Source organism: Schistocerca gregaria, unplaced genomic scaffold, assembly GCF_023897955.1.
Source record: "Schistocerca gregaria isolate iqSchGreg1 unplaced genomic scaffold, iqSchGreg1.2 ptg000285l, whole genome shotgun sequence".
Lineage (NCBI taxonomy): Eukaryota > Metazoa > Arthropoda > Insecta > Orthoptera > Acrididae > Schistocerca > Schistocerca gregaria.
The window spans coordinates 379,671-393,908 of record NW_026061775.1 but is presented as its reverse complement, the minus strand read 5'-3'; positions in this window follow the sequence as shown (position 1 = coordinate 393,908).

Genomic DNA, 14,238 nt, shown 5'->3' with positions numbered 1-14,238 from the left:
AACACAGAAATTGCATCGGGATTGAATGCAACTGCCACCATGCGCACTTTCCTCCGAGAGAGTAATGTCTCAAACAGTCTACGCTTTGATCGTTCCCTGGAAGACCAGTAGTAGTTTCCCATGCACATCTGAAGGCATTCTGTAATCTGTAGACTATCAGAGTGTTGATGATACACAGAAATTGCGTCGGGATTGAATACAACAGTCACTATGCGCACTTTCCTCCATGGGAGTAATGTCTCCAACAGTCTACGCTTTGATCATTCCCTGGAAGACCAATAGTAGTTTCCCTTGCACATCTGGAGGCATTCTGTAATATGTGGACTCTCAGAGTGTTGATGAAACACAGAAATTACATCGGGATTGAATACAACAGTCACCATGCGCACTTCCCTCCATGGGAGTAATGTCTCCAACAGTCTACGCTTTGATCATTCCCTGGAAGACCAATAGTAGTTTCCCTTGCACATCTGGAGGCATTCTGTAATATGTGGACTCTCAGAGTGTTGATGAAACACAGAAATTACATCGGGATTGAATACAACAGTCACCATGCGCACTTCCCTCCATGGGAGGAATGTCTCAAACAGTCTACGCTTTGATCGTTCCCTGGAAGACCAGAAGTAGTTTCCCTTGCACATCTGGAGGCATTCTGTAATCTGTGGACTATCAGAGTGTTGATGAAACACAGATATTACATCGGGATTGAATACAACAGTCACGATGCGCAATTTCCTATATAAGAGTAATGTGTCAAACAGTCTACGCTTTGATCGTTCCCTGGAAGATCAGAAGTAATTTCCGTTGCACATCTGGAGGCATTCTGTAATCTGTTGACCATCAAAGTGTTGATGAAACAAAGAAATTGCATCGGGATTGAATACAACAGTCACCATTCGCACTTTCCTCCATAGGAGTAATGTCTCAAACAGTCTACGTTTTGATCGTTCCCTTGAAGACCAGTAGTAGTTTCCGATGCACATCTGAAGGCATTCTGTGATCTGTGGACTATCCGAGTGTTGATGAAACACAGAAATATCATAGGGATTGAATACAACAGTCACCACGCGAACTTTCCTCCATGGGACTAATGTCTAAAACAGTCTACGCTTTGATCGATCCCTGGAAGACCAGTAGTAGTTTCCGATGCACATCTGGAGGCATTCTGTAATCTGTGAACTAACTGAGTGTTGATGAAACGCAGAAAATGCATCGGCATTGAATACAACAGTAACCATTCGCACTTTCCCCCATGGGAGTAATGTCTCAAGCTGTCTACGCTTTGATCGATTCCTGGAAGACCAGTAGTAGTTTCCGATACAGATCGGGAGGCAATCTGTAATCTGTAGACTCTCAGTGTGTTGATGAAACACAGAAATTACATTGGGATTGAATACAACACTCACCATGCGCACTTTCCTAAATGGGAGGAATGTCTCAAACAGTTAACCCTTTGATCGTTCCCTGGAAGACCAGTAGTAGTTTCCGATGCACATCTGGAGGCATTCTGTAATCTGTGGACTATCAGAGTGTTAATGAAACACAGAAATTGCATCGGGATTGAATACAACAGTCACCATGCGCACTTTCCTCCATGGGAGTAATGTCTCAAACAGTCTACGCTTTGATCGTTCCCTGGAAGACCAGTAGTAGTTTCCCTTGCACATCTGGAGGCATTCTGTAATCTGTGGACTATCAGAGTGTTGATGAAAAACAGTAATTACATCGGGATTGAATACAACAGTCACCATGCGCACTTTCCTCCATGGGAGTAATGTCTCAAACAGTCTACGCTTTGATCGTTCCCTGGAAGACCAGTAGTAGTTTCCGATGCACAACTGGAGGCAATCTGTAATCTGTGGACTATCAGAGTGTTGATGAAACAAAGAAATTGCATCGGGATTGAATACAACAGTCACCATTCGCACTTTCCTCCATGGGAGTAATGTCTCAAACAGTCTACGCTTTGATCGTTCCCTTGAAGACCAGTAGTAGTTCCCGATGTACATCTGAAGGCATTCTGTGATCTGTGGACTATCCGAGTTTTGATGAAACACGGAAATAGCATCGGGATTGAATACAACAGTCACCATGCGAACTTTCCTCCATGGGAGTAATGTCTCAAACAGTCTACGCTTTGATCGATCCCTGGAAGACCAGTAGTAGTTTTCGATGCACATCTCGAGGCATTCTGTAATCTGTGGACTAACTGAGTGTTGATGAAACACAGAAAATGCATCGGCATTAAATACAACAGTAACCATTCGCACTTTCAGCCATGGGAGTAATGTCTCAAACATTCTACACTTTGATCGTTCCCTGTTAGACCAGTAATAGTTTCCGATGCACATCTGTGGGCATTCTGTAATCTGTGGACTATCAGAGTGTTGATGAAACAAAGAAATTGCTTCGGGATTGAATACAACAGTGACCATGCGCACTTTCCACCATGGGACTAATGTCTCAAACAGTCTACGCTTTGATCGTTCCCTGGAAGACCAGTAGTAGTTTCCGATGCACATCTGAAGGCATTCTGTAATCTGTGGACTATCAGAGAGTTGATGAAACTCAGAAATTACTCGGGATTGAATACAACAGTCACCATGCGCACTTTCCCCCATGGGAGTAATGTCTCAAACAGTCTATTCTTTGATCGTTGCCAGGAAGACCAGTAGTAGCTTCCGATGCACATCTGGAGGCAATCTCTAATCTGTGGACTGTCAGAGTGTTGATGAAACACAGAAATTGCATCGGGATTGAATGCAACTGCCACCATGCGCACTTTCCTCCGAGAGAGTAAAGTCTCAAACAGTCTACGCTTTAATCGTTCCCTGGAAGACCAGTAGTAGTTTCCCATGCACATCTGAAGGCATTCTGTAATCTGTGGACTATCAGAGTGTTGATGATACACAGAAATTGCGTCGGGATTGAATACAACAGTCACCATGCGCACTTTCCTCCATGGGAGTAATGTCTCCAACAGTCTACGCTTTGATCATTCCCTGGAAGACCAATAGTAGTTTCCCTTGCACATCTGGAGGCATTCTGTAATATGTGGACTCTCAGAGTGTTGATGAAACACAGAAATTACATCGGGATTGAATACAACAGTCACCATGCGCACTTCCCTCCATGGGAGGAATGTCTCAAACAGTTAACGCTTTGATCGTTCCCTGGAAGACCAGTAGTAGTTTCCGATGCATATCTGGAGGCATTCTGTAATCTGTGGACTATCAGAGTGTTAATGAAACACAGAAATTGCATCGGGATTGAATACAACAGTCACCATGCGCACTTTCCTCTATGGGAGTAATGTCTCAAACAGTCTACGCTTTGATCGTTCCCTGGAAGACCAGAAGTAGTTTCCCTTGCACATCTGGAGGCATTCTGTAATCTGTGGACTATCAGAGTGTTGATGAAACACAGATATTACATCGGGATTGAATACAACAGTCACGATGCGCAATTTCCTATATAAGAGTAATGTCTCAAACAGTCTACGCTTTGATCGTTCCCTGGAAGATCAGAAGTAATTTCCGTTGCACATCTGGAGGCATTCTGTAATCTGTTGACCATCAAAGTGTTGATGAAACAAAGAAATTGCATCGGGATTGAATACAACAGTCACCATTCGCACTTTCCTCCATGGGAGTAATGTCTCAAACAGTCTACGTTTTGATCGTTCCCTTGAAGACCAGTAGTAGTTTCCGATGCACATCTGAAGGCATTCTGTGATCTGTGGACTATCCGAGTGTTGATGAAACACAGAAATAGCATCGGGATTGAATACAACAGTCACCATGCGAACTTTCCTCAATGGGAGTAATGTCTCAAACACTCTACGCTTTGATCGATCCCTGGGAGACCAGTAGTAGTTTCCGATGCACATCTGGAGGCATTCTGTAATCTGTGGACTAACTGAGTGTTGATGAAACGCAGAAAATGCATCGGCATTGAATACAACAGTAACCATTCGCACTTTCCCCCATGGGAGTAATGTCTCAAACTGTCTACGCTTTGATCGATTCCTGGAAGACCAGTTGTAGTTTCCGATACAGATCGGGAGGCAATCTGTAATATGTGGACTATCAGAGTGTTGATGAAACACAGAAATTGCATCGGGATTGAATACAACAGTCACCATGCGCACTTTCCTCCATGAGAGTAATGTCTCCAACAGTCTACGCTTTGATCGTTCCCTGGAAGACCAATAGTAGTTTCCCTTGCACATCTGGAGGCATTCTGTAATCTGTGGACTCTCAGAGTGTTGATGAAACACAGAAATTACATCGGGATTGAATACAACAGTCACCATGCGCACTTTCCTAAATGGGAGGAATGTCTCAAACAATTAACGCTTTGATCGTTCCCTGGAAGACCAGTAGTAGTTTCCGATGCACATCTGGAGGTATTCTGTAATCTGTGGACTATCAGAGTGTTAATGAAACACAGAAATTGCATCGGGATTGAATACAACAGTCACCATGCGCACTTTCCTCCATGGGAGTAATGTCTCAAACAGTCTACGCTTTGATCGTTCCCTGGAAGACCAGTAGTAGTTTCCCTTGCGCATCTGGAGGCATTCTGTAATCTGTGGACTATCAGAGTGTTGATGAAAAACAGTAATTACATCGGGATTGAATACAACAGTCACCATGCGCAATTTTCTACATAGGAGTAATGTCTGAAACAGTCTACGCTTTGATCGTTCCCTGGAAGATCAGTAGTAGTTTCCATTGCACATCTGGAGGCATTCTGTAATCTGTTGACCTTCAAAGTGTTGATGAAACAAAGAAATTGCATCGGGATTGAATACAACAGTCACCATTCGCACTTTCCTCCATGGGAGTAATGTCTCAAGCAGTCTACGTTTTGATCGTTCCCTTGAAGACCAGTAGTAGTTTCCGATGTACATCTGAAGGCATTCTGTGATCTGTGGACTATCCGAGGGTTGATGAAACACGGAAATAGCATCGGGATTGAATACAACAGTCACCATGCGAACTTTCCTCCATGGGAGTAATGTCTCAAACAGTCTACGCTTTGATCGATCCCTGGAAGACCAGTAGTAGTTTCCGATGCACATCTCGAGGCATTCTGTAATCTGTGGACTAACTGAGTGTTGATGAAACACAGAAAATGCATCGGCATTAAATACAACAGTAACCATTCGCACTTTCAGCCATGGGAGTAATGTCTCAAACATTCTACGCTTTGATCGTTCCCTGGAAGACCAGTAGTAGTTTCCGATGCACATCTGGAGGCATTCTGTAATCTGTGGACTATCAGAGTATTGATGAAACACAGAAATTAAATCGAGAATGAATACAACAGTCACCATGCGCACTTTCCTCCATGGGAGTAATGTCTCAAACAGTCTACGCTTTGATCGTTCCCTGGAAGACCAGTAGCAGTTTCCCTTGCACATCTATAGGCATTCTGTAATCTGTGGACTATCAGAGTGTTGATCAAACACAGAAATTGCATCGGGATTAAATACAACAGTCTCCATGCGCACTCTCCTCCTCTGGAGTAATAACTTAAACAGTCTATGCTTTGATCGTTCCCTGGAAGACCAGTAGTAGTTTCCGATGCACATCTGGAGGCATTCTGTAATCTGTGGACTATCAGAGTGTTAATGAAACACAGAAATTGCATCGGGATTGAATATAACAGTCACCATGCGCACTTTCCTCCATGGGAGTAATGTCTCAAACAGTATACGATTTGATCGTTCTCTGGAAGACCAGTAGTAGTTTCCGTTGCACATCTGGAATCATTCTGTAATCTGTTGACATTCAAAGTGTTGATGAAACAAAGAAATTGCATCGGGATTAAATACAACAGTCTAAATTCGCACTTTCCTCCATAGGAGTAATGTCTCAAACAGTCTACGTTTTGATCGTTCCCTTGAAGACCAGTAGTAGTTTCCGATGCACATGTGAAGGCATTCTGTGATTTGTGGACTATCCGATTGTTGATGAAACACAGAAATAGCATCGGGATTGAATACAACAGTCACCATGCGAACTTTCTTCCATGGGAGTAATGTCTCAAACAGTCTACGCTTTGATCGATCCCTGGAAGACCAGTAGTAGTTTATGATGCACATCTGGAGGCATTCTGTAATCTGTGGACTAACTGAGTGTTGATGAAACACAGAAAATGCATCGGCATTGAATACAACATTAACCATTCGCACTTTCCCCCATGGGAGTAATGTGTCAAACATTCTACGCTTTGATCGTTCCCTGTTAGACCAGTAGTAGTTTCCGATGCACATCTGGAGGCATTCTGTAATCTGTGGACTATCAGAGTGTTGATGTAACACAGAAATTGCTTCGGGATTGAATACAACAGTCACCATGCGCACTTTCCACCATGGGACTAATGTCTCAAACAGTCTACGCTTTGATCGTTCCCTGGAAGACCAGTAGTAGATTCCGATGCACATCTGGAGTCACTCTGTAATCTGTGGACTATCAGAGTATTGATGAAACACAGAAATTAAATCGAGATTGAATACAACAGTCACCATGCGCACTTTCCTCCATGGGAGTAATGTCTCAAACAGTCTACGCTTTGATCGTTCCCTGGAAAACCAGTATAGTTTCCCATGCACATCTGGAGGCATTCTGTAATCTGTGGACTTTCAGAGTGTTGATGAAACACAGAAATTGCATTGGGGTTAAATACAACAGTCACCATGCGCACTTTCCTGCATGGGAGTAATGTCTCAAACATTCTACGCTTTGATCGATCCCTGGAAGACCAGTAGTAGTTTCCGCTGCACATCTGGAGGCATTCTGTAATCTGTGGAGTATCAGAGTGTTGATGAAACACAGAAAATGCATCGGCATTGAATACAACAATCTCCATGCGCACTCTCTTCCACAGGAGTAATAACTTAAACAGTCTATGCTTTGATCGTTCCCTAGAAGACCAGTAGTAGTTTCCGATGCACATCCAGAGGCATTCAGTAATCTGTGGACTATCAGAGTATTGATGAAACACAGAAATTAAATCGAGATTGAATACAACAGTCACCTTGCGCACTTTCCTCCATGGGAGTAATGTCTCAAACAGTCTACGCTTTGATCGTTCCCTGGAAGACCAGTATAGTTTCCCAAGCACATCTGGAGGCATTCTGTAATCTGTGGACTATCAGAGTGTTGATGAAACACAGAAATTGCATCGGAATTATATACAACAGTCACCATGCGCACTTTCCTCCATGGGAGTAACGTCTCAAACAGTTTACGCACTGATCGTTCCCTGGAACACCAGTAGTAGTTTCCAATGCACATCTGGAGGCATTCTGTAATCTGTGGACTATCCGAGTGTTGATGAAACACGGAAATAGCATCGGGATTGAATACAACAGTCACCATGCGAACTTTCCTCCATGGGAGTAATGTCTCAAACAGTCTACGCTTTGATCGATCCCTGGAAGACCAGTAGTAGTTTCCGATGCACATCTGGAGTCATTCTGTAATCTGTGGACTAACAGAGTGTTGATGAAACACAGAAAATGCATCGGCATTGAATACAACAGTCTCCATGCGCACTCTCCTCCACAGGAGTAATAACTTAAACAGTCCATGCTTTGATCGTTCCCTGGAAGACCAGTAGTAGTTTCCTATGCATATCTGAGGCATTCTGTAATCTGATGAGTATCTGAGTGTTGATGAAACACAGAAATTGCCTCGGGATTGAATACAACAGTCACCATGCGCACTTTCCACCATGGGAGTAATGTCTCAAAAAGTCTACGCTTTGATCGTTCCCTGGAACACCAGTAGTAGTTTCCGATGCACATCTGGAGGCATTCTGTAATCTGTGGACTATCAGTTGGTGATGAAACACAGAAAATGCATCGGGATTGAATACAACGGTCACCATGCGCACTTTCCTCCATGGTAGTAATGTCTCAAACTTTCTAAGCTTTGATCGATTCCTGGAAGTCCAGTAGTAGATTCCGATGCACATCTGGAGGCATTCTGTAATCTGTGGACTAACTGAGTGTTGATGAAACACCGAAATTGTATCGGCATTGAATACAACAGTCTCCATGCGCACTCTCCTCCGCGCGAGTAATGTCTCAAACATTCTATGCTTTGATCGTACCCTCGAAGACCAGTAGTAGTTTCCGATGCACATCTGGAGGCATTCTGTAATCTGTGGACCTTCAAAGTGTTGATGAAACACAGAAATTGCATCGTGATTGAATACGACAATCACCATGCACACTTTCCTCCATGTGAGTAATGTCTCAAAAGAGTCTATGCTTTGATCGTTCTCAGGAAGACCAGTAGTAGTTTCCGATGCACATCTGGAGGCAATCTGTAGTCTGTGGACTATCAGAGTGTTGATGAAACACAGAAATTGCATCCGGAATTAATACAACAGTCACGATTCGCACTTTCCTCCATGGGAGTAATGTCTCAAACAGTCTACGCTTTGATCGTTCCCTGGAAGACCAGTAGTAGTTTCCGTTGCACATCTGAAGGCATTCTGTGATCTGTGGACCTTCAAAGTGTTGATGAATCACAGAAATTGCATCGGGATTGAATACAACAATCACCATGACCACTTTCCTCCATGGGAGTAATTCTCAAACAGTCTACGCCTTGATCATTCCCTGGAAGACCAGTAGTAGTTTCCGATGCACATCTGGAGGCATTCTGTAATCTGTGGACTATCAGAGTGTTGATGAAACACAGAAATTGCTTCGGGATTGAATACAACAGTCACAATGCGCACTTTCCTCCATGGGACTAATGTCTCAAACAGTCTACGCTTTGATCGTTCCCTGGAAGACCAGTAGTAGTTTCCGATGCACATCTGGAGGCATTCTGTAATCTGTGGACTATCAGAGTATTGATGAAACACAGATATTAAATCGAGAATGAATACAACAGTCACCATGCGCACTTTCCTCCATGGGAGTAATGTCTCAAACAGTCTACGCTTTGATCGTTCCCTGGAAGACCAGTATAGATCCCCACGCACATCTGGAGGCATTTTGTAATCTGTGGACTATCAGAGTGTTGATGAAACACAGAAATTGCATCGGGATTGAATACAACAGTCACCTTGCGCACTTTCCTCCATGGGAGTAATGTCTCAAACAGTTTGCGCTCTGATCGTTCCCTGGAAGACCAGTAGTAGTTTCCAATGCACATCTGGAGGCATTCTGTAATCTGTGGACTATCCGAGTGTTGATGAAACACAGAAATAGCAACGGTACTGAATACAACAGTCACCATGCGAACTTTCCTCCATGGGAGTAATGTCTCAAACAGTCTACGCTTTGATCGATCCCTGGAAGACCAGTAGTAGTTTCCGATGCACATCTGGAGGCATTCTGTAATCAGTGGACTAACTGAGTGTTTATGAAACACAGAAAATGCATCGGCATTGAATACAACAGTCTCCATGCGCACTCTCCTCCTCTGGAGTAATAACTTAAACAGTCTATGCTTTGATCGTTCCCTGGAAGACCGGTAGTAGTTTCCGATGCACATCTGGAGGCATTCTGTAATCTGTGGACTATCAGAGTGTTGATGAAACACAGAAATTGCATCGGGATTGAATGCAACTGCCACCATGCGCACTTTCCTCCGAGAGAGTAAAGTCTCAAACAGTCTACGCTTTAATCGTTCCCTGGAAGACCAGTAGTAGTTTCCCATGCACATCTGAAGGCATTCTGTAATCTGTGGACTATCAGAGTGTTGATGATACACAGAAATTGCGTCGGGATTGAATACAACAGTCACCATGCGCACTTTCCTCCATGGGAGTAATGTCTCCAACAGTCTACGCTTTGATCATTCCCTGGAAGACCAATAGTAGTTTCCCTTGCACATCTGGAGGCATTCTGTAATATGTGGACTCTCAGAGTGTTGATGAAACACAGAAATTACATCGGGATTGAATACAACAGTCACCATGCGCACTTCCCTCCATGGGAGGAATGTCTCAAACAGTTAACGCTTTGATCGTTCCCTGGAAGACCAGTAGTAGTTTCCGATGCATATCTGGAGGCATTCTGTAATCTGTGGACTATCAGAGTGTTAATGAAACACAGAAATTGCATCGGGATTGAATACAACAGTCACCATGCGCACTTTCCTCTATGGGAGTAATGTCTCAAACAGTCTACGCTTTGATCGTTCCCTGGAAGACCAGAAGTAGTTTCCCTTGCACATCTGGAGGCATTCTGTAATCTGTGGACTATCAGAGTGTTGATGAAACACAGATATTACATCGGGATTGAATACAACAGTCACGATGCGCAATTTCCTATATAAGAGTAATGTCTCAAACAGTCTACGCTTTGATCGTTCCCTGGAAGATCAGAAGTAATTTCCGTTGCACATCTGGAGGCATTCTGTAATCTGTTGACCATCAAAGTGTTGATGAAACAAAGAAATTGCATCGGGATTGAATACAACAGTCACCATTCGCACTTTCCTCCATGGGAGTAATGTCTCAAACAGTCTACGTTTTGATCGTTCCCTTGAAGACCAGTAGTAGTTTCCGATGCACATCTGAAGGCATTCTGTGATCTGTGGACTATCCGAGTGTTGATGAAACACAGAAATAGCATCGGGATTGAATACAACAGTCACCATGCGAACTTTCCTCAATGGGAGTAATGTCTCAAACACTCTACGCTTTGATCGATCCCTGGGAGACCAGTAGTAGTTTCCGATGCACATCTGGAGGCATTCTGTAATCTGTGGACTAACTGAGTGTTGATGAAACGCAGAAAATGCATCGGCATTGAATACAACAGTAACCATTCGCACTTTCCCCCATGGGAGTAATGTCTCAAACTGTCTACGCTTTGATCGATTCCTGGAAGACCAGTTGTAGTTTCCGATACAGATCGGGAGGCAATCTGTAATATGTGGACTATCAGAGTGTTGATGAAACACAGAAATTGCATCGGGATTGAATACAACAGTCACCATGCGCACTTTCCTCCATGAGAGTAATGTCTCCAACAGTCTACGCTTTGATCGTTCCCTGGAAGACCAATAGTAGTTTCCCTTGCACATCTGGAGGCATTCTGTAATCTGTGGACTCTCAGAGTGTTGATGAAACACAGAAATTACATCGGGATTGAATACAACAGTCACCATGCGCACTTTCCTAAATGGGAGGAATGTCTCAAACAATTAACGCTTTGATCGTTCCCTGGAAGACCAGTAGTAGTTTCCGATGCACATCTGGAGGTATTCTGTAATCTGTGGACTATCAGAGTGTTAATGAAACACAGAAATTGCATCGGGATTGAATACAACAGTCACCATGCGCACTTTCCTCCATGGGAGTAATGTCTCAAACAGTCTACGCTTTGATCGTTCCCTGGAAGACCAGTAGTAGTTTCCCTTGCGCATCTGGAGGCATTCTGTAATCTGTGGACTATCAGAGTGTTGATGAAAAACAGTAATTACATCGGGATTGAATACAACAGTCACCATGCGCAATTTTCTACATAGGAGTAATGTCTGAAACAGTCTACGCTTTGATCGTTCCCTGGAAGATCAGTAGTAGTTTCCATTGCACATCTGGAGGCATTCTGTAATCTGTTGACCTTCAAAGTGTTGATGAAACAAAGAAATTGCATCGGGATTGAATACAACAGTCACCATTCGCACTTTCCTCCATGGGAGTAATGTCTCAAGCAGTCTACGTTTTGATCGTTCCCTTGAAGACCAGTAGTAGTTTCCGATGTACATCTGAAGGCATTCTGTGATCTGTGGACTATCCGAGGGTTGATGAAACACGGAAATAGCATCGGGATTGAATACAACAGTCACCATGCGAACTTTCCTCCATGGGAGTAATGTCTCAAACAGTCTACGCTTTGATCGATCCCTGGAAGACCAGTAGTAGTTTCCGATGCACATCTCGAGGCATTCTGTAATCTGTGGACTAACTGAGTGTTGATGAAACACAGAAAATGCATCGGCATTAAATACAACAGTAACCATTCGCACTTTCAGCCATGGGAGTAATGTCTCAAACATTCTACGCTTTGATCGTTCCCTGGAAGACCAGTAGTAGTTTCCGATGCACATCTGGAGGCATTCTGTAATCTGTGGACTATCAGAGTATTGATGAAACACAGAAATTAAATCGAGAATGAATACAACAGTCACCATGCGCACTTTCCTCCATGGGAGTAATGTCTCAAACAGTCTACGCTTTGATCGTTCCCTGGAAGACCAGTAGCAGTTTCCCTTGCACATCTATAGGCATTCTGTAATCTGTGGACTATCAGAGTGTTGATCAAACACAGAAATTGCATCGGGATTAAATACAACAGTCTCCATGCGCACTCTCCTCCTCTGGAGTAATAACTTAAACAGTCTATGCTTTGATCGTTCCCTGGAAGACCAGTAGTAGTTTCCGATGCACATCTGGAGGCATTCTGTAATCTGTGGACTATCAGAGTGTTAATGAAACACAGAAATTGCATCGGGATTGAATATAACAGTCACCATGCGCACTTTCCTCCATGGGAGTAATGTCTCAAACAGTATACGATTTGATCGTTCTCTGGAAGACCAGTAGTAGTTTCCGTTGCACATCTGGAATCATTCTGTAATCTGTTGACATTCAAAGTGTTGATGAAACAAAGAAATTGCATCGGGATTAAATACAACAGTCTAAATTCGCACTTTCCTCCATAGGAGTAATGTCTCAAACAGTCTACGTTTTGATCGTTCCCTTGAAGACCAGTAGTAGTTTCCGATGCACATGTGAAGGCATTCTGTGATTTGTGGACTATCCGATTGTTGATGAAACACAGAAATAGCATCGGGATTGAATACAACAGTCACCATGCGAACTTTCTTCCATGGGAGTAATGTCTCAAACAGTCTACGCTTTGATCGATCCCTGGAAGACCAGTAGTAGTTTATGATGCACATCTGGAGGCATTCTGTAATCTGTGGACTAACTGAGTGTTGATGAAACACAGAAAATGCATCGGCATTGAATACAACATTAACCATTCGCACTTTCCCCCATGGGAGTAATGTGTCAAACATTCTACGCTTTGATCGTTCCCTGTTAGACCAGTAGTAGTTTCCGATGCACATCTGGAGGCATTCTGTAATCTGTGGACTATCAGAGTGTTGATGTAACACAGAAATTGCTTCGGGATTGAATACAACAGTCACCATGCGCACTTTCCACCATGGGACTAATGTCTCAAACAGTCTACGCTTTGATCGTTCCCTGGAAGACCAGTAGTAGATTCCGATGCACATCTGGAGTCACTCTGTAATCTGTGGACTATCAGAGTATTGATGAAACACAGAAATTAAATCGAGATTGAATACAACAGTCACCATGCGCACTTTCCTCCATGGGAGTAATGTCTCAAACAGTCTACGCTTTGATCGTTCCCTGGAAAACCAGTATAGTTTCCCATGCACATCTGGAGGCATTCTGTAATCTGTGGACTTTCAGAGTGTTGATGAAACACAGAAATTGCATTGGGGTTAAATACAACAGTCACCATGCGCACTTTCCTGCATGGGAGTAATGTCTCAAACATTCTACGCTTTGATCGATCCCTGGAAGACCAGTAGTAGTTTCCGCTGCACATCTGGAGGCATTCTGTAATCTGTGGAGTATCAGAGTGTTGATGAAACACAGAAAATGCATCGGCATTGAATACAACAATCTCCATGCGCACTCTCTTCCACAGGAGTAATAACTTAAACAGTCTATGCTTTGATCGTTCCCTAGAAGACCAGTAGTAGTTTCCGATGCACATCCAGAGGCATTCAGTAATCTGTGGACTATCAGAGTATTGATGAAACACAGAAATTAAATCGAGATTGAATACAACAGTCACCTTGCGCACTTTCCTCCATGGGAGTAATGTCTCAAACAGTCTACGCTTTGATCGTTCCCTGGAAGACCAGTATAGTTTCCCAAGCACATCTGGAGGCATTCTGTAATCTGTGGACTATCAGAGTGTTGATGAAACACAGAAATTGCATCGGAATTATATACAACAGTCACCATGCGCACTTTCCTCCATGGGAGTAACGTCTCAAACAGTTTACGCACTGATCGTTCCCTGGAACACCAGTAGTAGTTTCCAATGCACATCTGGAGGCATTCTGTAATCTGTGGACTATCCGAGTGTTGATGAAACACGGAAATAGCATCGGGATTGAATACAACAGTCACCATGCGAACTTTCCT